General features: G+C 42.3%; 1 pseudogene; it reads right to left on the bottom strand.

The window, feature by feature from the left end:
* Window positions 1–8,157: 8,157 nt before the first annotated feature.
* Window positions 8,158–22,210, bottom strand: part of LOC118988353 (peroxisomal coenzyme A diphosphatase NUDT7-like) — a 105,182-nt pseudogene continuing 91,129 nt past the window's right edge.

The raw sequence follows: 22,210 nt of genomic DNA, 5'->3' as shown, positions 1-22,210 counted from the left end.
AGCTTCGGAGAGCAATAGGGAGGGTTTTTCGTGTGAACATATAGTGCCCTTGGAGAACTGCTGCCATCGTTCCGCTAACCAGCGCACTGTACGCACCATCACTCCCCCAGTAAGATCCTGCGGTATTTCCTGAATCATCCAGATTGGCTCAGTACAGCGCTAGGATAAAGTACATTTTGTTTTGATCCAATTCTTTAAATCTCGGCCATCAGTAGGTTCTGAAATACAACTTACGAGCTAGAACAGTAAGTTGTTTTCAACCTTTGTTTTCAAGGGAGTTAACAGCCCGTCCTCTAAACCCAAGCTTTTGTGACTTTTAATAGGCCAGGGATTTGAAATTGGTTTTCTTGGTGAAGTGGTGAGGGAGGGTCCCCAGTTCCCTGAGCTCACCTTACTTTCTTCCTTCAAGTTACCGCCGCCCCCCCCGCCCCCGCCCCCCGCCTGGAGGACCCTGAAGGTCCACAGGGCTCAGAGAGCACAGTTAGACAACCCCAGAACTTCAATATTTTCATGGGGACAAACAATCACAGAGCAAAGAAATTCTGCAGCTTGCGGATGGTCTAAGCTCATTACACATTGCGTACTGCCATAGCCTGTGGGGAGCTGGGGGAGAGTGGAAGAAAGGAAAAAAATCGGAGATCCTCACTGCTTTCCTGCCCCTAAATATCATTACTGATACTTTTCTTTGTACTATGAAATCTGAGAGCGAGATAATGCTGCTTTATGGAATACAATATAAAATAAAATTAAGCCTCAAATTTTAATATATCCCAGGGTCAACTATACATTTGAAACATGAGGGGAAAATGCTCTAACAATGCTACATCAGAAAGCTTTTGAGTTTTAAGATTCATTTGGCAGGACACATTTCTTTACCATTTCTCTTTTTCCCATTAAGACCGGATTTTTCAGTGTTCCTCCAAGCTCATTTGCCAGTTATGTGGCGTCAGTGGAGGGCAGTATAGGGTCCTGGTGGAGAGCCTAGCCCGGGTCCTGGAGTCAGAGCAGAGGCAGAATCCTGCCCGAATCACGGAGCCCGGGAAGCTCTCTGAACGCCAGCTTCTCCCTGCACAGGAGGACAGTAAAAGTGCTTATATCACAAAGTAGCTGGAGGATCAAACAAGATGATGTATTTGAATACCTATTACAGTGCCTGGCACAATGTGAGTGCCCAATAAATACTTATTATTATTGTGATTTCAGTTTGTGAACCTCTAAAACAGCAATTAAAAAAATACCATGGCTGCCTGTTAGAATCACTAGGCGTGTTTTAAAAACTGTGAATCACTGAGAGCCCAGACCAATTGAATGAACGCTTTTGGGCTGGGGCCCAGGCACCAGTAATTCTAATATGCAGCCAGGTTCACCACCAGGCTGAACTCTGCAGCTGTGGGGGGAAATGCTTGACAGTGGACGAGCAGGGTGCGGGAGCAGGGAGAAGCCCGTGGGGCCCCACAGGAACACTCGGCCTCCCCTGCCCCTGCCTGTGTGTGTCTGCAGGGCAACTGAAGGTGCCAAGGCTGATGGTGACAGTGAGGAGGGAGGAGCTGATTTCAGAGAGCTGCTTAGAGATAAGAGGAATCAGACTAACTGGACCTTAAATGTGTGTGGCCCTGTACCATTTCACAGCACTTTCCCAGAGGAGCTATTCAGTCCTCGCAATAACCCTGTGACATTCACAGGGCACATGTTATACCCAGTTAAAGAAAGGTGAGTTGAGTCACAAGCAGTTCAGGTCATTTGCTCAGAGTCAAGCAGTACCTGGTTGGTAGGGTCACGATGGAGCCTCCCTCTCCTGATTGCAGATGTTCTTCCAGGCACCACCTCTGCTTCTTACTTATCTCTTCTGCCTGGTGTTATTACCTGCGCCTTAACCAGTGAGGAAAAAAGTTCTATAGGACCTCCTGATTTAGAATGCAAGGACCTGGGGTGTCTTTTTTGCCTCTTCCACAAATGATGTGAACAGGATAAGAGAAGATTTTAGGGGAAATAAACACACTGTATTTGTGACTCTTGGTGCGCGACCTAGTCTCACTCTCAGAGCCTTGAAGTACGACTGAGCTGACGCAGCCTGGAGGCATGGTGGACAGTTCCGCACTTCCTGTCAACAACAAGCCTTACTATGACTTTTGTGCCCAAGCTCCTGGACTTAGAATAAAGTTTGTGAATGGGAGAAAAATATATCCCGTGATGGATTTCAAACTACTTCTGTTGATATTCCAGGAAAAGCTGACCTGAGAATACATGATGTTTTTAGTGTTCCATCTAACTTCTTAGAAGAACTTGCTCCAAAATCAACTGTGGTCTGGATAACAGCAAAATGCTTACACACGTATGCACCCACCCACATTCCCCAGGGACAGTAGCCAAGAATTGAATCCAACTCTTAGGTACTCTGTGGTCCACTGTTGTTTTTGACACTCTAACACTGTTCATTAGGCCAGCATAAACCATCTAATTTCCCAATCGTTGGGGATCTGTTGCAACTTTAAATGCTGTAAGCAGATGGGGGTTTACGGGAATTGCCTAACCAGGCATTGCGTCTTGATTTGTGGTCTTACAATTGGTTTTGGAGCTGATCAGGATTCAAAGAAGCAAATGACCACAGCATCAGGATGTGGGTTGGTCTTAAAAACAAGGGTAGACGTTCATTCACATACAGCCTTCTGGGAACTAGTTTGTTTTGTACCATGAAAGAGGCCATCAAGGTGTTTTTCTCTATTATGTTTTTAGAGTTTATTTTTAGTTTTCATTATTTAAAAGGACTTTATTTCTAAGTATTCTATATACATTTACATGTGCACATGTGATGTGTTTTATGTACAAGGATTAATTAGGTAGTTTAGTAACAAGTGCCTACTGAAAAATTATTTTCTACAAGAATAAAGTGTGGAAAATAAAAGATCAATTAGGAGATTAAAACTGTAATGGATACCAAGAATGGGTATGAGTTTTCCTAATCAGGGACAGTAATTCTTACCCTCTTTTTCTTCCCGGTGGTTGGCTGCAGGGCAGAACACTTGAATCAAGAACAGAGCTTCAAGGTGCTGTTTCCAGATGCTCCGCCAGCTTGACTGGCACAGTCTTTGTCTTGTTTTTAACAAGGCTTGGTTTAGTAATTTATCCTGAGACTTCAGACTCCATGTGAAATCCCCCAGGACCTTAGATGAGTGAGGGGAAAACTATTTTTAATCGTAGTTCAGTCAATGCTGCTGAGAAAAGGATTATTCAGAAGACCTCTGTGTTCCATGCTTAGGGATTCTTCTTCCCCATGAGGATCTCAGAAACACAGTCAGAAAAACATCAGGTCCAGATCCTGCTCTCTTGATCTGACTGTCATCCCCATTTTGATAGCTGCTCTGAGAAAAGATCATCCTGCAAGACTAAGCTGAGAAGAGGCATGACCATGGGATGATTAGTTACCTGCTGTTGACATCCATTCTCTAAGTATTTGTTGAAGAAAGCAATGCATAATGAGTCAAGTGTATTTTAAAATTTTATTTTGAGCTTTTCAAAATCATCTGGAGGCTAATACTTTATGAACAAAGATTTTTTTTCATTAAAACTTGCTTTATCTGAGAGAAGAGATTGGGGTTTTTTTTTTTGAGCTTGAAATCCAGCCTTTCCATACTTAGTCATAATATTTTTCTTCAAAGTACTGAAAAGTATTTAGGCTTTCTTTTATTATATAAATAGTTTTCAAGAGGGAAACAGTGTATAAAAAGCCTTTTTAAGTAGTTTGAAGTCTTTCTCCCTTCCCTCCTCCATCAAATACAATTTAGAATATGTTTTGAATATCATTTTCTTGATGGATTTATCACTTAAGGGACCATTTATTGAATATGAAATGAGTCAACAAATTGTTGAAAGTCTTTTCCTTGCATTTTCCTCAATGCCTTTCACTTTTCTTTGAAGCTGCCGGTCTAGACTGTACAGTATCTTTCTAAGGCTTCATGTTCCCTTTTGCCCACATAGAAGAGTTACAGTGAATACTTAGAAGAATGAAAATATTAAGCTCAACTATAAAGCTATACATTGAAATAAGTGTCTCTACCTTTTGATATTTAATCCAAAATTGTTAAAAATATAGTTCTTTTAATTTGTAAGAGTTTCTAGAGCATGTAAGAAAACCAGTCTTATTACTATGTTGTTATGTCTGGTTTTGGAAGAAAAATAGATATCCTCTTTATTTCCTTATGTGATCTCCATATAATTTTTGACCATTTAAGAAGATGGGGATTTGTTCCTGAAAAAAATCTGGAGGGCAGGTGCTGAGAGTGGAGGACCAGAGAGCTCTGCAGTGTCCAGGTGTGGTGCTGGAGGAGGCACTGTGGTGTGGGGCTAACACAGATGAATTTGAGCTCCCATAGATGAATGTTGAATTAATCCTGAATGTTCTGGAGTCTCAGATTTTTCACCTATACAATGAAAACAACATTTTATAATGTTGCTTAGAAGATGACTTTTGACAATATGTGTGAAAATGCTTGACTATATGTTAAATACTCTGGAGATATGAACAAAGACTGAAGTTAACTAGATATAACTGTACTGTGCACTGTAATGAATTACCACTTACTAAATACTTTTGGACACATTCTAATATTTGATAAAGTAGCATTGGTTATAGGTCCTTGCTTTTCATCACCTTGAATATTTCATGCCACTCCCTCTGGCCTGATGTGTTTCCATTGGGAAATCAGATGGAAGTCTAATTGGTGCTCCCTTGTATGTAGCTACCTGCTTTTCTCTTATGGCTTTTAGGATTCTCTCCTTCTCTTTATTTATTTATTTTTTAAAGGATATTCAATCTCCTTTTTTAATTTTTTAAAAGATTTTATTTATTTATCTTTAGAGGGGAAGGGAAGGAGAGAGGGAGAGAACATCAGTGTATGGTTGCCTCTTGTGGGTAATCAGACATTGATGGTTACCCACCGGGTTCCCTGCTGGGAATCAGCCTGCAACCCAGGTATGTGCCCTGACTGGGAATAGAACCACAATCATCTGGTTTGCAGGCCTGCACTCAATCCACTGAGCTACACCAGCCAGGGCTCCTTCTCTTTAACCCTTGCCATTTTAATTGTGATATATCTTGCTGTAGGCCTTTTTGGGTCCAACTTGTTTGGGACCTTCTGAACTTCCTGGACTTGTGTGTCTTTTTCCTTCATCAGATTAGAGAAGTTTTTGGTTATTATTTCTCCAAATAGGTTCTCTATCCCTTGCTCATGTTTTTCTCCTTCTGGTATTTCCATGATGTGAATGTTGTTATGTTTCATGTTGTCCAAAATATTTCTCGAGTACTCCTCATTTTTAAAAATTCTTTTTTCTTTTTGCTGCTCTGCTTGGATGTTTTTTCTACCTTGCCTTCCAAATCACTGATTTGATAAATTTTCTGCTTCATCTAACCTACTGTTTATTCATTCCAGTGTATTATTTGATTCCAATATACATTCTTTTTTATGGTTTATATGTCTTTTTTCATGCTCTTGAGTATCCTTATAATCATTACTCTAAACTCTCTATCTGATAAATTGCTTGCCTCCATCTCATCTAGTTCTTCTTTGGAGAATTCTCTTGTTCTTCTTTTGGGGTCTGTTTCTTTGTCTTCCCATTTTGGTTGCCTCTTGGTATTTTTTTGCTATGTATTAGGTAGATCTGCAAGACTCTGGTGCAGACCTTCGTCAGATGTTGTTTGCAACGGGCCCTGTGCAAACCTGTTTGTAGCTATTGGCGATCCACAGTGTGTACTCCCTCTGCTGAGCCTGTTTGTGTGTAGAAAGAACCAGGCTGCCTACCAAGGGTAGCTTATGCCAGCACAGGGTCTGGGGGAGGGTTAGCTAACATCTCAGAGCTCTCAGAGATCTGCCTGAGTTGTTAAACTTAATCAGTATATAGTCTCAAGCTGGATTCAGCAGCCAGTCTTAAGCTCCACAGGGTGGGGCAGAGTAATACCTGTGGGCAGGGCTATTGTTTCTCGTCAGGCTGATGCCACTTGGAGGAGTGCTCCACCTGAGAAAGATGGTCTCTGTAGTGTGGGGATTGATCTGCACAGGTATCCTGGTGGCTGTTCCTTCAGTTTTCTCCCCAGAGCCAGTAACCCTAGGCTCTCCTCAAGCATCTCTAGTCCTCTCTGCCTCCCCTCTGCCAGAGCCCAGGGTAAGTGGCTGAAAACTGAATTTTGTGTGTTGACCCTTTAAGAGGCTCTCTATGTCTCTAGCTGTCTCTCCTCAGCAGACAGAAGCCCTGCTGCTTTACACAGTTGGATGGTATCTGTGTATCTTTTGCTGCCCTGGTGCTGTAGGCTGGGGATCTCACTTTGGGGTTTAGATCCCACACTTTTCAGGGGTCTACACTTCTACTCTGCCATCTTGGGTCATTCTCTATTATTTGAGATTTAAAATAGTCTACTAAGCAAACTGAGCTAGGCACTAAGCTAGATAGATAACAAAATACAGATCCTCGTGTCAGGAGTTTATGGTCTAATGGGAGAAATAGACAAAAAATGGATAATTTCAACAGTAAATGCAGTTAAGGCATGAGATAAAGGCATGGATGAGGAATAATCAAAGCTGACAGACATTTAGTGAGTGTTACTATGTGTCACATACTTTATTTGTACTTTATATGTGTTATCTCATTAAATCCATATAAGCAACCCATAAAGCAGTGATAATTATGTAGGGGACTTGCCCAGTTACCAGCTGGTAATGGATGGAACTAGGACTGAAATTTAAGCATATCCTCAGAGTCTAAGGCTTGATTACTGCACTTGACAGTGACTTCATAGGTGTTTCAGTTTTATTGCTGTGTAACATGCCACCTCAATTTTAGTGATACAAAACAACAACCATTTTATTATGCTCATGGATTTCCGTGTGTTATAAAGCCACAAAAGGGCACATCAGCGATAGTTTACCATTGTTCCATGGTGCCTGGGCCTCAGCTGGGCAGACTGAAAGGCTGGGAAACTCAAGAGCAGGGGCCTGGGAGTCTGTCCTCCCCACATGGCTGAATCTGACTATTGGCTAGGACATCAGCTGGGGCCATTCTCCAAAACACCCACATGTGGCCTCCTCATGTGGCTGCTTGAATTTCTTCTCAACTTGGTGTGTGGCTTTCAAGAGCAAACATCCTTCAAAGAACTTCAGCGGCACAGTTTTTTATAACCTATCTTTGAAGGTCCCATGGTGTCATTTACGAGCTCCAATCTCACACCAAGGGAAGGGATGACAACCACCACTCTCCATGGAAGGAGTGTCAAAGTCGTATTGTAAGAACATGTGGAACTATAAAATACAGTCTGTCACATTCCACTGTCAGACCACAATAATTCACGTTACTCCCACATGCAAAATGCACTCATCCTCTTCTTCGAGATCCCCAAGCTGCATCACCACCACCACCACACCACCACCACCACCACCATCATCTTCATCTTGAAGTCCAGAATCTCATCCTTTAAATCAGGTCTAGTGTGGATGCAGCTCTTCTTTGTGCAGCTCCTTTGGTTTAGTTTTTCTGAAGACCACTGAGCTAGAGAGACAAGTTATCCACCTCCTTCCTTCTTCATCCAGCATACATTTGTGGGACAGACATTAGGTACATGTGGTAGCACTTCCATTTGAAAAATGAGCAACACCGCAGTTACTGGTCCATAGCAATTTTGAAGTTAAAATGTTCCTTGATGAGGCGCTTGTTGTCAGTTCCCTGTTAGGGATCCATCTTACTGCTTGATAATTAGGCTCTTGGCACTTGGTTTCACCCTCTGAGTTATTCTTCCTTTTCTACAAGAAACTGCTGGTGTTTGCCACTGAGTAGTTTTTTTCAGCTGATTCCTTGCCCATAGTAGTTCAAAGGTCAAATGCCTTCTGTCTCTGTTCTTTCAACCCAAATACAGTATAATTCTTTAAAAGACTTTGCAGATCTCCTGTATATCTATTTACTCCATTAGAGAAGAATCACATTTTTAATATTTAACCTATGTATTAAGTGCCTACTATGTGCCAGATGTACAAGAAAACCAATGTAAATATATTATGAATGAAATTATGTAATACTTTAAACACATTTTTCACTTTTGAAAGACTTTTTCTCTTTCAGATGGTAGAGGGAAACTAGAAATAAGGCTAGGTTTACTTTCATATTGAAGACAAAATATTCACACCTGTCAAATTCCACCAGCTGGCATTATTGTTGTTCTGTGGATAAGTGCACACAAAAGGTGCTTAGATAGTTATTTGGATGTTGGTCTCATAAATCATAACTTGCTTGTTGCATGTTTATGAAGTCTCAGAAAGGACTCTTCAGAGGATGCTAGTACATTGTTGATATTAAATTCAACCTCTAAAGTATTTTTTTTAGTGATTAAGGTGACACAACAAATTTTGCAGTTAGTCCTTTGGCATGGTAAGTTACACCATCTTCAGAGTTCATGTACTCAAAGCAACGAATAGTAAAATGATGACCAGGTTGTGTCAGGTGATTCTGGTGGTAGATGAGTAGATGCAGGAAATATTCCAGAGGCACCAGGAATACATTCTTAGCTTCTTCAAGATTAGGCTGGGAGCTGGAAGTTTTGGTCTATAAACCCTACAACTGTTAGCAATGTTAGCAATGTATCTCTATCGAACAGATATGGCGACGGGCTGCAGATGACCTCCATCTGATGAGAACACAACCCCACTTTACCCAGGTCTTCCTGGAGAGGTGTGGTCACATCATCCACACCTGCAGGCTCATGCTCTTCCTTCGGGAAACATACTTTTCCAGGTGACCATCTTGACTGACTCTGGAGGACAGGGTCTTGATATTGTTTGGGAAAAGTTTTTTTTTTTCCCCAGTGGGAGACTCCACAGAGGGGCTTGGCCGGATGCTGACAAAAGACATATTGGTGAAACTGTTTGAGATAAATCCTCTCTCTCTCGGGGACTACTGTGGGACAATGTCCTTGTGGTTCTTAGGAGTCATATTGTTTAAAGAGAGAATCTATGAAGTATATCTTTAAATCCTTAGAAGTGCTGTTGCTTATTTGAAATATTTTATGAGGTTTTTAACAAAGGATCTTAGAATCTCACCCTGGGTTTGATCTGCAAATGGTAAAAAGTCACTTATTCAAGTGATATAATCCAAACGAATTTATAAAAAGCTGTAAGTAGGAGAAACTGATACACAACAAAAGTTCAATAAAGAAACTTTAAGCAGGGACATCCAGCAAAAAAAAAATCCATAGGAGGAAGAAAGAGAACAGAGAGTCTACCACAGCAGGATGCAAAGGGATTCAAGGCGGCAAATCAGATGGCTATATAATTTGGAGCTAAATATAGCCAAGACTTGTCAACATCTGCTAGTAGAGGGATGACACTGATTCTCCCAGTAACAGCTTCAGGTCAATGTTCCCATAGCATCGTACTCAATGGGTGGCCTATGCAATACCTGTCCTTGTTCAAATAACAATCTTTTAGTGAGTGGAAGGCCATTTGGATTTCTCAATGCCCCTCTAATCCTCTGCCCTTTTACTCTTCTGAGCTTTGTAGATGCTTACACAATGCTCAGGCCTCATCTCTTCTTTCTGTTGCATCAACCAGTCGAGTCTGGCCCAGTATTTATTTCTCTCTTTAAGCTTAATTTTATACATTACTCTAATGTTTACATAATTCAACATATCGGAAAGTATCAATAGATTTGCCAAGAAATTCTCCCTCCCCTCCTTGTCACTGTTCCACTTCTTCATAAGGAATCACTGTTCTTATGTATCACTGTTTCTTGTGTCTTGTTCTAGAGTTTCTTCATGTTAAACAAATATGCAGGTTTTTATGTTCTTCTCACCTACCTTCACCTCCTGCCTTTTTTTAACCACAAAGATAGCATATTTGTTCTGCATCTTGCTTTTTTAATTTAATTATGTCCCTTGGATCTCTTGGAGATTTTTCCTCTCACATCATTACATGATGAATTTGTCTGTCTGTGCATAACACGGGTTGTAAAGAAATTCTTAAAGCTCACTTAATGGGAAGTGTGGGATAGAACGTAGATATTGTGATTAGGACCAATACGAGTTTGAAAGTCATCTTTTCTATTTAAAAATTATTGGGAAAATTCACTGATCTTTTAGAACCAATGTCCACCTTTAAAGTGGTGATAATAATATTTGATCTGATTCTGGAAGGGCTTAAGACGTCCCCCCTAAACAGGCTCCAACTGATGTTTGGTGGTACTTAACAGGAACAGTGACAATACCAGATCTTAGATGGAAATTTTTGTGATGGCTCAGGTGCATTGGCCACTGTGGTAGAGGGTATGTAGCCCCGATTCTCCACCATGTCCCGTATCCATATAATTTGCCCTGTGAGTTTGTGGTCCCCCTACTAGATGGGTGGGGCCACATGACTTACTTTGATCAGTAGAAAGAGGGGGCATGGCAATGGTAATTGAAAAATCAATCAACCAATCAATCAATAAAATGGATAGCGGTGAAAGTGATAGGCCTCATTTGTACAAGGCCTGAGTGCTCCCACACTTTTTTTTGTAACCTGCTGTGCTATGAGGAGAACTGTCTGGGTGAACCCTCTGATCCTATGACGAGGACAAAACCCATGTAGGGCAGAGCCGGTCAAGCTGGACCATCCCAGTCAAACCACCCTCCCTGGGCCCAGCCTAGATCAGCTGACTCCCAGACAACCCACAGGTGTGGGAGCCGAAGAAGTAGTTAAAGTTAAACGCTATGATATTGTGGTTATTTATTACACAGCAACAGCAAGCCAGCACAAGTATACTTCATCAAATTCTGGAAAACTGTTGAAAAGTAACAAGAAATTCAGAAAAAGCCACACCTGGTTGAGTACTGATTTATCATATAGATACAAAGGCAGGGTAGGGGTTAGGGAGATCAAGAAATAAAATGGTTAGGTATGTTTATAATGCAGCCCAACAGGGATGAGAGGGGAGATATAAACTGTCTGCAAATATTTGCAGTACAACTCTCAGGGGTGGGGTAAACAGTTTACTGAGCTCCAAGAGGAAACATCCAGGAAGAGTGCATCAAAGCTGAGCCAACAAAAACTTTGTAAGTTGGAGCAGGAAAAATTCTTCATAAGATTTGCATCACGTGTGCTCCTGGGGAAGCATCGGAGGCCCCTTTGCTCTGATAATTTTAAGTTTAACTGAGCAAAGGATGAGAAACGTACAGTGCAAGTAACCTCTGGCCAACTGGATGGGGGCGAGAAGCAGAGGCCAGTAAACGGAGCATTTAAATCTCACTAGACAGCCTGTTCTCTATTTCAGTGTCTTTGGTTATATTTTGCTTGTTTGTTTGTTTTGTTGTTCAGGTTCCTGTTAATGGTAAGATCATGTGGCATTTGTCTTTCATCGCCTGGCTTATTTCACTCTGCATAATGCTTTCCAGTTCCATCCATGACAGTGACCAGAGGGGAGAGGGGAGGGAGTTTCAGGGGAAAAGGGGAAGGGTTTACAGGAACAAGTATAAAGGACACATGGACAAAAACTAGAGGGGATGGAAATGAGAGGGAGGTGGGGAGGGTTGGGGGGGTGGGCTGGGATGGGAGTAAAAGAGAGAAAACTGTACGTTTTCTTTAACAAGAATTAATTTAATTCTTTTAACAAGAATTAAAATAAAATTTAAAAAATCTCACTGGACAGATGGGCATCTATTTTGCCCCCAGTGATCTTCCTGCTGTTTAATTGGACCAGTCTGTGAATTTTAGACAACTTAGAAGAGGAAATATATTGGGAATAATCTCATGACCCAGAACACTTTCCTTTAAAATCAGACATAAGACACAAGAATACCTGACAAGGAGTTGAGGTTAATGAAGTCAAGTCAGGTCAGTCTTTCAGTTGTTGTTTTTAATCCTCACCCGAGGGTATGTTCTTTTAATTGATTTTTTTAAGAGAGAGTGGAAAAAAGAGAAAAACACCCATCCATTGCTTGCCCTATGTGCCCTGATAGCCTAAGTGGGGATCAAACCCACCACTTAGGCTGTGTCCTGACTGGGAATTGAACCTGGACCCTTTTTGGTGTCCAGGATGATGCTTCAGCCAACTGAGCCACCGGGCCAGGGCTCAGATTCGTCTCTCCCCCCCCCCCTTAAATTATTCTATTGTTCAGTTACAGACATCTGCATTGCCCCCCACAACTAGATTTGTCTTTTTAAAGATGGCACAGAGCCTGGATCTCTCATCCTATCACTGACCCAGGCAGAGACCTTATTGTCATTGCAGATGTTTGGGCAGGCCAGTAAATACCGGGCTCCGGGGGGTGGGGCGGTGGGGGGTGGTGGCTTTCTCTCTCTCTCTCTCTTTCCTTTCCTTTCCTTTCTACAGCAAGATTGAACATTTCAGGGAAAAGTAATTCCAAAAGAACTTCATGTTCCCTGGATAAATACAGGCTTTCAATACTCCAAACAGCCATTCTAATTTCTTCTTCAGGAAACACATTTTATTCTAAAAGACCCATTTAGAAGCCTTTCTTGCAATTTGGAGCGTCGCATAGTCTATTGGTTATACAGGAACGGATTTTATGGGAGTGTTGTTGGGCTTCCTTTGGTGGGGAGGAATTCACGAGGGGACAGGGCAACGCGATGTACCTTCCTGCCGTTAGCTAGGAAGGGAATGTTCTGTCTTTAGTTCTAACAGGGGTTGGGGCTGCGTGGATAGCTTCTCCTGCTATTAGTAATAATGCACCTCATAAAGCTTTAGCAATAATTTGAAGGTTTATGCTGAATGAATCCCTTCCAGAGTCTGTCTTTCTTTCTTCTCTTTCTTTTTCTTTCTTTCCCTTCCTTCCTTCCTTCCTTCCTTCCTTCCTTCCTTCCTTCCTTCCTTCCTCCCTCTCTGCCTCCCTCCCTTCTTCCCATCTTCTTTCTCTCTACTTTCCTTCCTTTCTTCTCTCTCCCTATCTCTATGAAATCAATAAAAATTTTTAAAAAATGACTGATTCAAAGTCACACACTAGGTGAGAGAACTGGGGAGTTCTAGGATTAGAAAAATGTTCTTATCACAAATGGAATCTTCCTTTATGATCGGATCAGATGAACATAGAGGACATTTAAATCATCTATAATGTCACCGCCCCCTGAGTGATGAAGTCCTCTCCCTGCCTGGAGACTGGCAGAATGAATCATCCCGGAGTTAGTTATTTCAGTCTCCCTTGTCATTCCTTATTCCCCAAGACTCTCTGACTTAATCTCTTTGCCTTCAAAGTCCAAATTCTTAAATCTGTTATACTCTGCCCTCCAGAACTCAAGGTTAGTCATCGACCTTGTATCCCCAGCTTCTCTGAAATTTCCCTTCACTTTCTCGCTCTGACAATTGAGCCCTAGCCCCGCTCTGCCTTCCTCTCACTGAGTAGCTGCTTTTTTTTCTATACCCTTCATACCAAAGAGCCTCGACTTGGGTTTGATGTCCTCCTTCTCCTCAATGCCACCTCCAGACCATTTTCTTTGTCTTCTCCCTGCAAACCCTGACTTTGAATCTCAATCAGATTGCAACCCCTGTTTCTTCCATTGCATATATATCTACCAGCTCTACTTTCCCCTATTCCTTGGGGCATGTTCAATGTCATGCTTTCTATTAGAAATATAATCATTCTTGCTGTAAATCTCGGAGGTTTTCGGTATCCAGATAAGCAACTATTCTAGTACCTTCACCTCAGTTTCTCGACTTCTTCTCTTCCAATGATCTTGTCCTCTACCCTGTCTCAGGCTTCACTTCAAGGTCATGTCCTAGACCTTGCCATTACCAGTAACCATGCACAATACCAGGTTTTTTTCCCCGCACTTTATGGCCTTTAGTATCCCAGTGACAAAAGTTCTTCAGCACCACTGCCATGTACAATCCAATGGGCCTACCACTTTGAATGGTCTTTAGAACCTTTCATATCCTAACCTCCCTCCTTACCTTACTTAGATCCCATGGTCCAGTTGGCATATGGTCCCTTATACAAATTCTTAAAATCCTTTCTTTTCCTTTCTCATCATATTCTCTTGGGGAAAAACTGTTTAAACCCAGCTCTCTGCTGATTCTCTGTCTGTTCAGCTGAGCATATCTGGAGAGAAGCTGGTGTTCACGCTGACTGGAGTGCCTTTCAATTCATGGCCACTAACCTCATGTGGGCCTTTATCGCTGCCTGGCAATCTCATTACATCTTCTTACTTCATTTACGCTCCCGCTCCCTGAGCGAGCTATTTTACATCTTCTTCTCCCTTCTCAAGTCTCTTCCACAGTCCTTACTCTCAGCTTGCTGCCTGTGTCATGAAAAGAAGAGAAGCAACTAGAAGAGGGTCTCCACATTTCTAGCACCGTATCTACCCACTGAATCGCACGCGTGTTCATACACTCAGCCTGTCTGCCTCTGGGATGAGTCGTCTATCCTCCCTCCATGCACAAGTGAGCACCTCCGCTTTAGCACGAGTTCCCAGCCCTCTCTTCTACTCAGGGGCGTTGCGGTTTTTGGTGTGTGTGAGCACTGGGGAGAGGCCTCTGTCTATGTAAAGTTTCTGATTAAACTGTATTATACATTAATGGAGGTAGGGTGATTTGTTGATGAAGAGTTAGGATAACAGAGAAGTTCTCCTATTTTATTTATTGTTCTATCAGTGGAAATGAAGGTCTTCATGGTAACCATGCACCATTTTTCTTCCTGTTCAGATCCAGGGGCCATTTCTTTGTGTCCTTTATCATCAAAGGTGATGCTTCTGGCTTATTTTACATCTCCTACTACAAGCAAAAGAAGCAAGGCTGTAATTACTTTGCCAGGGCTCTTCATAACCTGCCTGAATTAAAATAGTATCAGTCTTGCCCCTGCATTTCCCTAATGCCATTTATTTAATGCTGGTTATCTTATTACTCATGAAGCTGTATCATTACGTTGCCCATGAATGTTGGTGTCCAGTGATTCTCTCCAAGGTTATTACTGTGCTTCAGCGCTGACCCCCACAACGGAGTCTCACCCAGAGCATGCTGGAGAATGTGAACAATCCTTCCTTTCCCATTATGCTACATTCCTATTCAGAAGTGTATTGAATGAGCAGAGCAACTTGGTCTTCTTTTGAGCACTTCAGGATGTAGTCATTGCATTCCTGGGATGTGATTTCTTTCAATGTCAACCCCACCTCTGCCCTACGTGCACTGCCACCCAAGGAAGAAGGATGGAAGTAGAATGGAGAAGAGCGATTTCATTCACCTCAGGGACATCCTCTCCCCACCCCTCACCATCCAGCATAACTTAAGATCAACTTGGGAGAGCGTGCCATCAGTATGTTGATTGGAGACTAGAGAGGATATTAGTTAGAAATGTCCATGGGTGCTGTAGAGCAACGGTCTGAAAAAAAAACCCTTATATGAGATCGGCATGTCCCCTCTGAGGACTGTGTGACACGTGGAGTGGAGCCTCAGAGGCAGTAGAAGACTGCCCTGGGAACCATTTTCAGGGGTATACCAGCTGAAAGATGCCTGTCACCACATCTTGCTGTGAACCTGAGGTGGCATTGCAGCACACAGTTGGGAGAGAGTTGTCTCATGCACACCCAAAAGTTGGTGGTAGACCACTGGTAACCCAGACTCCTGAGTTCATTCTGTATCCTACTCAGGTCATCCAAAATTATCACATCAACACCATTCCTAGTAGCCTAATCTTCACAATCTTACAAAAGAACTACTGCTCTGGTGTGTGGGAAATCATTCATTAGGCTGCTCTCCTGGAACTGAGATCCAATCATGGGTCCCCAGAATTCTGCCACAGGCACAGCTCCAAAACTTTTTGGGGTACCTGATTGACTGCCTGTACGGGCTAGAGTGATGGAGAGAGCATGCCCTGGAGGGGAGAGACAGAGACATAAGTCTATGTGCGTCCCTGTGCAGACTTGGAGTTTCCTGTCCAGATCCCACTGCTGGTCTAAGCCAATGTCAAGGAGGGTGTTATCACAGTCAGTTGGAGTGCAGGCAGCCAGTGTCAGGGTGAGCATGGGGTGGCTGGCCACTTCTGAGGGGTGGGCCACAGGGTTGCACAGAGGGGGCTGATGGGGTGGGATCCTGGGATACCCCTCTCCAACTGGCTCCCCTGGATGTACAGCATGGTGTCCAGCACTGGGAGGTGGGCTGAGGCCTGGGGCATTTCCAGGCTTCCTGGTGGGGGTCTTACAGTCCTCCTTCCCCACTGACCATATACTTTAGACAGAGAGCACGAGGGAGTGTCCCCCATTGGTTAAGATGGCACAGGGGAGGTTCTCACACTGAGTGCGCCACAGGCTGGGAAGAGGAATGAATAGGGCATGCTGACAACTAGCATATAATGGGATAGAAGGAAAAAGAGCCCTCCCTTCCCTATCCCTATAAGAACTGCAGGCTTGAACAGGAAGGGGAGATGGTCTTTGAGATGAGAATCCACCTTTCTCCCAGATCGGGGAGTGAGAATAACCTCCTTTTGTGCTAGTACCAGGTTTTCCTTGTGGCAGGCAGCTGAACCTGAGCTTTTGGTTTCAAGGGCACGTCCGGTGATTACTAGCATATGAGGGTTAGACTTGGGGGCACCTTGCCTAGATGGCTGGACACAAGTACAGAAAGCAGACTTAGAAAAATTTGAGGAAAACACTTTATAACTTGGGGATTCCTCAGGTGTGGGGCCTGGGGTAGAGTCTACTTACCTAGGTCTGACGGTGGGACTGCAGCGATCAGTTCTCAGCCCTCATCTTCTTTGACTTTTTAGGAGAATTTGTCACAGTTGATTATTCCCTTTTTCTTAAAGCATATTCTTTTTTGGGGTAAGATTTTATTTATTTATCCTTAGAGGGGAAGGGAAGGAGAGAAGGAGAAATATCAATGTATGGTTGCCTCTTGTGAGTGCCCGCTGGGAACTGGCCTGCAACCCAGGAATGTGCCCTGACTGGGAATCAAACCGTGATTGTGTAGTTCGGAGGCCCACACTCAATCCACTGAGCTACACCAGCCAGGGCTTGTTAAAGCATATTCTTCACTTGACTTCTTGGACACCACAGTCTCCTGGCTGGTTCCCCTAGTCACTTATTTTACTGGTCTCTTTTTCTGAGCCTTCTTTGCTTATTCCAATCCTTCTCTCTGCTTTGTAAATATTGGAGACCCCCAGAGCCTAGTTTTCTGATCTTCCTTTTTCAATCTTCACTGTCTAGGTGACTATATGTAGGGCCACCATGCATAGCTGTATTCAAGTGCACCATGTGTGTGCATTGCAGGTGCTGGAAGGGAGGAGCCAGTCCTGGAAGCAGGGGTTAAGAGATTCTGGGAACTTACTCAAAAAGGATGCCCCTGGCTCCAAAAGAAGCCTCAGTGGGAACAGTCAAAGTGTGTGTTTTTCCGTCCTCTAACTTCCATGTGTGTTTAGAATTGATTCCTGTCAGTCTCGAAAGCCTTAGAGAGCCCACTTTCACAACATTTTCCAGAGGCCTCTGGATGTGGATGTGCCCCAGTGTGTTCATCCACTCACTAGCTGAAGGGCATTCTGTTTGTTTTCACTTTGGGGCAATTGTAAATAAAACCATTATAAACATCTGCACATAAATTCTTGTGTAAACATAATTTCTAATTTGTCTTTGGTGAATACCTAGGAGTGGGGTTCCTGGGCCATTCAGTCACTTTATAAGAAACTTTATGACTTTATAAGAAACTGCCACTGTTTTTCAAAGTGACGACTTTTGTATTCCCACCAGCAATGTACGACAGATCCAGTTTCCCTACATCCTCACCAGCACTTGGTATTGTTACTCTTTTGCTTTTTAGCTATTCAAATAAGCAATTAGATTCTAATGTGTATCTCATTGTGGTTTTAATTTGCATTTCCTTAATAATTAATGATTTTGAATATCTTTATATTTATGACTGTTTAGCCATATTTTTCATTGGATTCTTTTCTTAAACAAACGTTTTTTATTTTGAATAAATTTTAGAGTTACAGAAAGTTTGCAAATATAGTATATAGGGTTTTCATTTATCCCTTGCTTTAATGTTAACTTAATAGTAACAGCTTATAACCGTAGCACAATGATCAAAACCAGGGAATTAACATTGGTGTATTATTAACTAAATGCAGAGCTGATTAGAATTTCACTACTCTTTCTGTTAATGTCTTTTATTTTCTGTTATCAGACCCTAATTAGAATTCCACTTTGCATTTTGTTATTTTTCCTCCCTCTCCTCTAAGCTGTGACAGTCCCTGTCTGTCTTTGTATTCCCAACCTTGACTATTGGTCAGCTCTTTTGCAGGACCTCCCTCCCTCCCTTTGGGTTGCCTGACGATTTCTCACAATTAGAATGAGTTTGTGCATTATTGCCAAGAATACCACAAAAATGAAACTGTGACCTCAACACGTCACGAAAGGGGTTCATGATGTTAATTAACTGGTGATGCTGACCTTGACCACTTGTTTAAGGTGATGTCTGATGAATTTTTTCATTGAAAAATTATCTTTTCCTTTGAAGCCTTGGGTAGATATTTTCAGACGATGAAAATATTCCTTTTTTCTTTAAAATTTCATCTGTAATACTAGCATTATAAGTTAATCATGTAGTCAATGTTTTTTTTTTTTAACTGTGCTCTTTTACTGAAGAGTGATTTTTCAGTTCTCTTTTCTCTTGACGTTTATTCCTCTGAATTCTTCTATAGGGAAGAGGTTTCATACCTTTCCATTTGTTTATGTATTTATTTCTTTGCATCAGTATGGATTCATGAATATTTATTTTGTTCTGCTGATTAAAATCCAATACTGTCATTATTTATTTTGTTGCTGAAATTGTTCCACCTTTAACTACCAGGAGCTCTTTCTGGCTAGCTGTTATATTCTTTGGACAAGTGTCCTTTTTTGAGTAACTCCCATTATTCTGCCAACAAAAGATGTTGATCACGTAGTTTACCTGACCCAGTCCCAGAACCATTTACTTCTCCAGAGAACCATAACTCCTTTTGTTGGAGAATGGTAATTAGAAATAAAAGTCTGGAGACTCAGTGTGCTCATTGCTACTGAGTGTCATTGCTTCTCGGCCCTCCCAGCAGACAGAACTAGCAATGCATGTCTGCATTCTTACCCACACATTCCTGTTTCTGTAACTGTATAGACATGAAAAATAGTGAGCTTATCCTGATGCTTCTGATTCCAATCTGCTACCAGAGGGTTAATTTGAGCCTTTCTTTATCTGTAACTTCTTTCTCTAACAGTAAGAAATGTATCTCTCTTTATTTGCATTATATTAATTAATTAATTATTTATTCTTTCACTTCTGGTACACACATTCAGTAATTGGGAATAGCTAGCTCACACCTTTGTGAGAAATACATTTGATAACCAGATTGCAACACTTGGTACCATTATTTTCCTCTTTAGCCTTGTGGCATTCAGTCAAAATATTGTTTTCCAAAATTTCTTAGGCTAGTTCTTTTCTTCCCCACCCTCTCAGTGTGGTTATGTTATTTACTTGTAATAGAGTGAGGTCAATTTCTCCCTTCTTGTATTCTATTTTAGACTTTCCCCACATCCTAATTAGTTTTGATTATTAACTTAATTTTGGTGTGAATATGTAAAGTGTATGTGAAAACTTATTTGAGTTATAAGAGAGCTATCTGTAATAGTGTCAGCAATGAAAAAATCAGATAGGTTTAGAGAATTGTCACTCTAATTTCATTTCTGCTGCTCTTTTCCCATCTCCCTCTCTTTGTGTGTGTGTGTGTGTGTGTGTGTGTGTGTGTGTGCTTGTTGCTTTGGAGAAACATTTCATTTAGGCCCCCTCCGCTGACAGAGCAAGGAGGGATGTGTGTGTNTTATTTACTTGTAATAGAGTGAGGTCAATTTCTCCCTTCTTGTATTCTATTTTAGACTTTCCCCACATCCTAATTAGTTTTGATTATTAACTTAATTTTGGTGTGAATATGTAAAGTGTATGTGAAAACTTATTTGAGTTATAAGAGAGCTATCTGTAATAGTGTCAGCAACGAAAAAATCAGATAGGTTTAGAGAATTGTCACTCTAATTTCATTTCTGCTGCTCTTTTCCCATTTCCTTCTCTTTATGTGTGTGTGTGTGTGTGTGTGTGTGTGTGTGTGTGTGCTTGTTGCTTTGGAGAAACATTTCATTTAGGCCCCCTCAGCTGACAGAGCAAGGAGGGATGTGTGTGTATACTAACCAGTGGCACACACACCCCTGTATGTAACCATCTGTATCTATATTAAGCTAAACATGAGCGCATACTGATGTACCTGATACCTCACTCTAATTCATGATTGTACCTCACTCCCTTGGTTATCTATAACCTCCCATTTCATCAGTGAGAAAACTGGCTGCCATTACTCACCATCTAGTTACTTAATTCTGCATTGCATTCTGGGATTTCCTAACCTCCTGAATGACTTTTCAAAATTTTGTGTGCACTAGGGTTCATTTTTTCTGCTGTGAGGTTCTACGTTTTTTGACAAATGCATAGTGACATGTACCCACCGTTTGAGTATCAAAAAGAATAGTCTCACCCCCCTAAACATTCCCTGTGCCCCACCTCTCTATCCCTTCTCCCACCCACTCCTGTCTCCTGGAAACCACTGATTTTTTAAACTCTCTCTATAGTTTTGCCTTTTCCAGGATATCAGATTTCTAGATTGGCTTCTTTCAATTAACGATACACGTTATAGCAATTTGTGTTTAGGGTTTGGTCTGGTTTGCTGCAGGGCCTTCCTTCTTTCCTTCCTTCCTTCCTTTCTTCCTTCCTTCCTTCCTTCCAGCCTAAAAAGAAGTTGCTCCATATATTTTTAAATTGTTTTTTAATAGAAAGAGGAGAGGGGAGGGAGAACGAGAAGGAGAGAAACAGCAATTGGTTGCCTCTCGTCGGCACCGGACCAGGGACTGAGCCCGCAGCCCAGGAGTGCGCCCTGACCAGGATGGAGCAGCAGCCATTCGTTTTGTGGAACAAAGCCTAAGCCACCGAGCCACACCAGGCAGGGCTGCTGAAGGACTTCTTCAGTGTTCCTATCCTACCCTCTTCTTTGGCCTTGCCCGTGTGTCTGTACTGGGAAGTGTGCCCCACATGTCACTCTGACGTGTCCACTGCTGATGGGGACGGTGGGAGCATTCTCTGTGGTCTTGGTTCTCACTTTCTTGGTAGGGATCTTGCCCTTCGTCAGTGGCAGCTGAAGTTTCTCTTGCATTTAGTGGGTGTTCTGCAGAAGAACGCGTGCCACTCTCCTAGAGGCAAGAGACTTAGGAGGGGGGACCCCCAAACCCCTGAATTATCTTCTGGAAAGTGGGGCCCTCATAGCACAGGCTTTCCCCACTAGGTGAGTGCTCTAGGAACCCATCTGCATCAGTGCACCAGCTAGCGTTGTAAAAGGCTGAGTTTGGCTTCAGTGAATGTTTTTTTGAAGACTCAACGCATTTGCCCATTTCATGGTGGGTGATTTACCAGCACACCTGCCCACACTGTGCTCAGCAGTTTCAGCAATTTTTGATCAAAAGTGGCCTGACCCCTCCATGCCCCACCCTCCCTATTCACTGGACCTCCCCTTGAGTGACTTTTTTTTGTTGTTTGTTTGTTCTTTCGGATGTAAAAGCCCTCAAAGGGAAACATTTCGCCAATGTGGGAGAGGTGAAACAAACAAACAAACAAACAAACAAAACAGCAGAAGCACTAAAAGGCACCAAAACTGACGAGTTCAAAAACTGTTGAGCAGTGGAAAAAATGTCTCAGTAGATGTATTGCATCAAATGGAGAGTGCTTTGAAGGTGACTGAAGTTTAAACCTGTAAGACTAAGTACACAATTCTTTATAAATAAATTCCATTTTTGGGCCCTCCTCATACACTATCTTGAGCCCAGGGTATCCTCCCGCTCCTTCCCTGGGAGTAGCGTTTTGTCTTTTTCCTTCCCCAGCTACAGTGGGTCTTCATCTGTGTCTTGGGGCACAGGTTTACTGCCCTTCCTCCCCTGGCTCGTAGGTTTTGTTATACCTGGGCCAGGGGTTCAGGTGGAACCTCGTACCTTTCTCATAGTGGTCCTGCTCTCCTCCTCCTCGCTGCAGAGGGAGGCTCTCTCAGGTCTCTTGCCCCGTACTTGCCTTTCTTTTGGCTGCTTAGGGGAGATCTGTGGAGAAGACGCTCTAGTAGTCATGAACTCCCTTGTGTCAGCAATTTAAAAAATGAGGTAGGTTTAGAGAATTGTCGCTCTAATTTAATTTCTGCTACTCTTTT

The sequence above is a fragment of the Sturnira hondurensis genome, unplaced genomic scaffold (genome assembly GCF_014824575.4).
Source record: "Sturnira hondurensis isolate 20B ecotype Veracruz unplaced genomic scaffold, ASM1482457v3 Scaffold0006413, whole genome shotgun sequence".
NCBI lineage: Eukaryota > Metazoa > Chordata > Mammalia > Chiroptera > Phyllostomidae > Sturnira > Sturnira hondurensis.
Note: the sequence above shows the minus strand (reverse complement) of the source record. Positions and strands in the feature narration are given on the sequence as shown.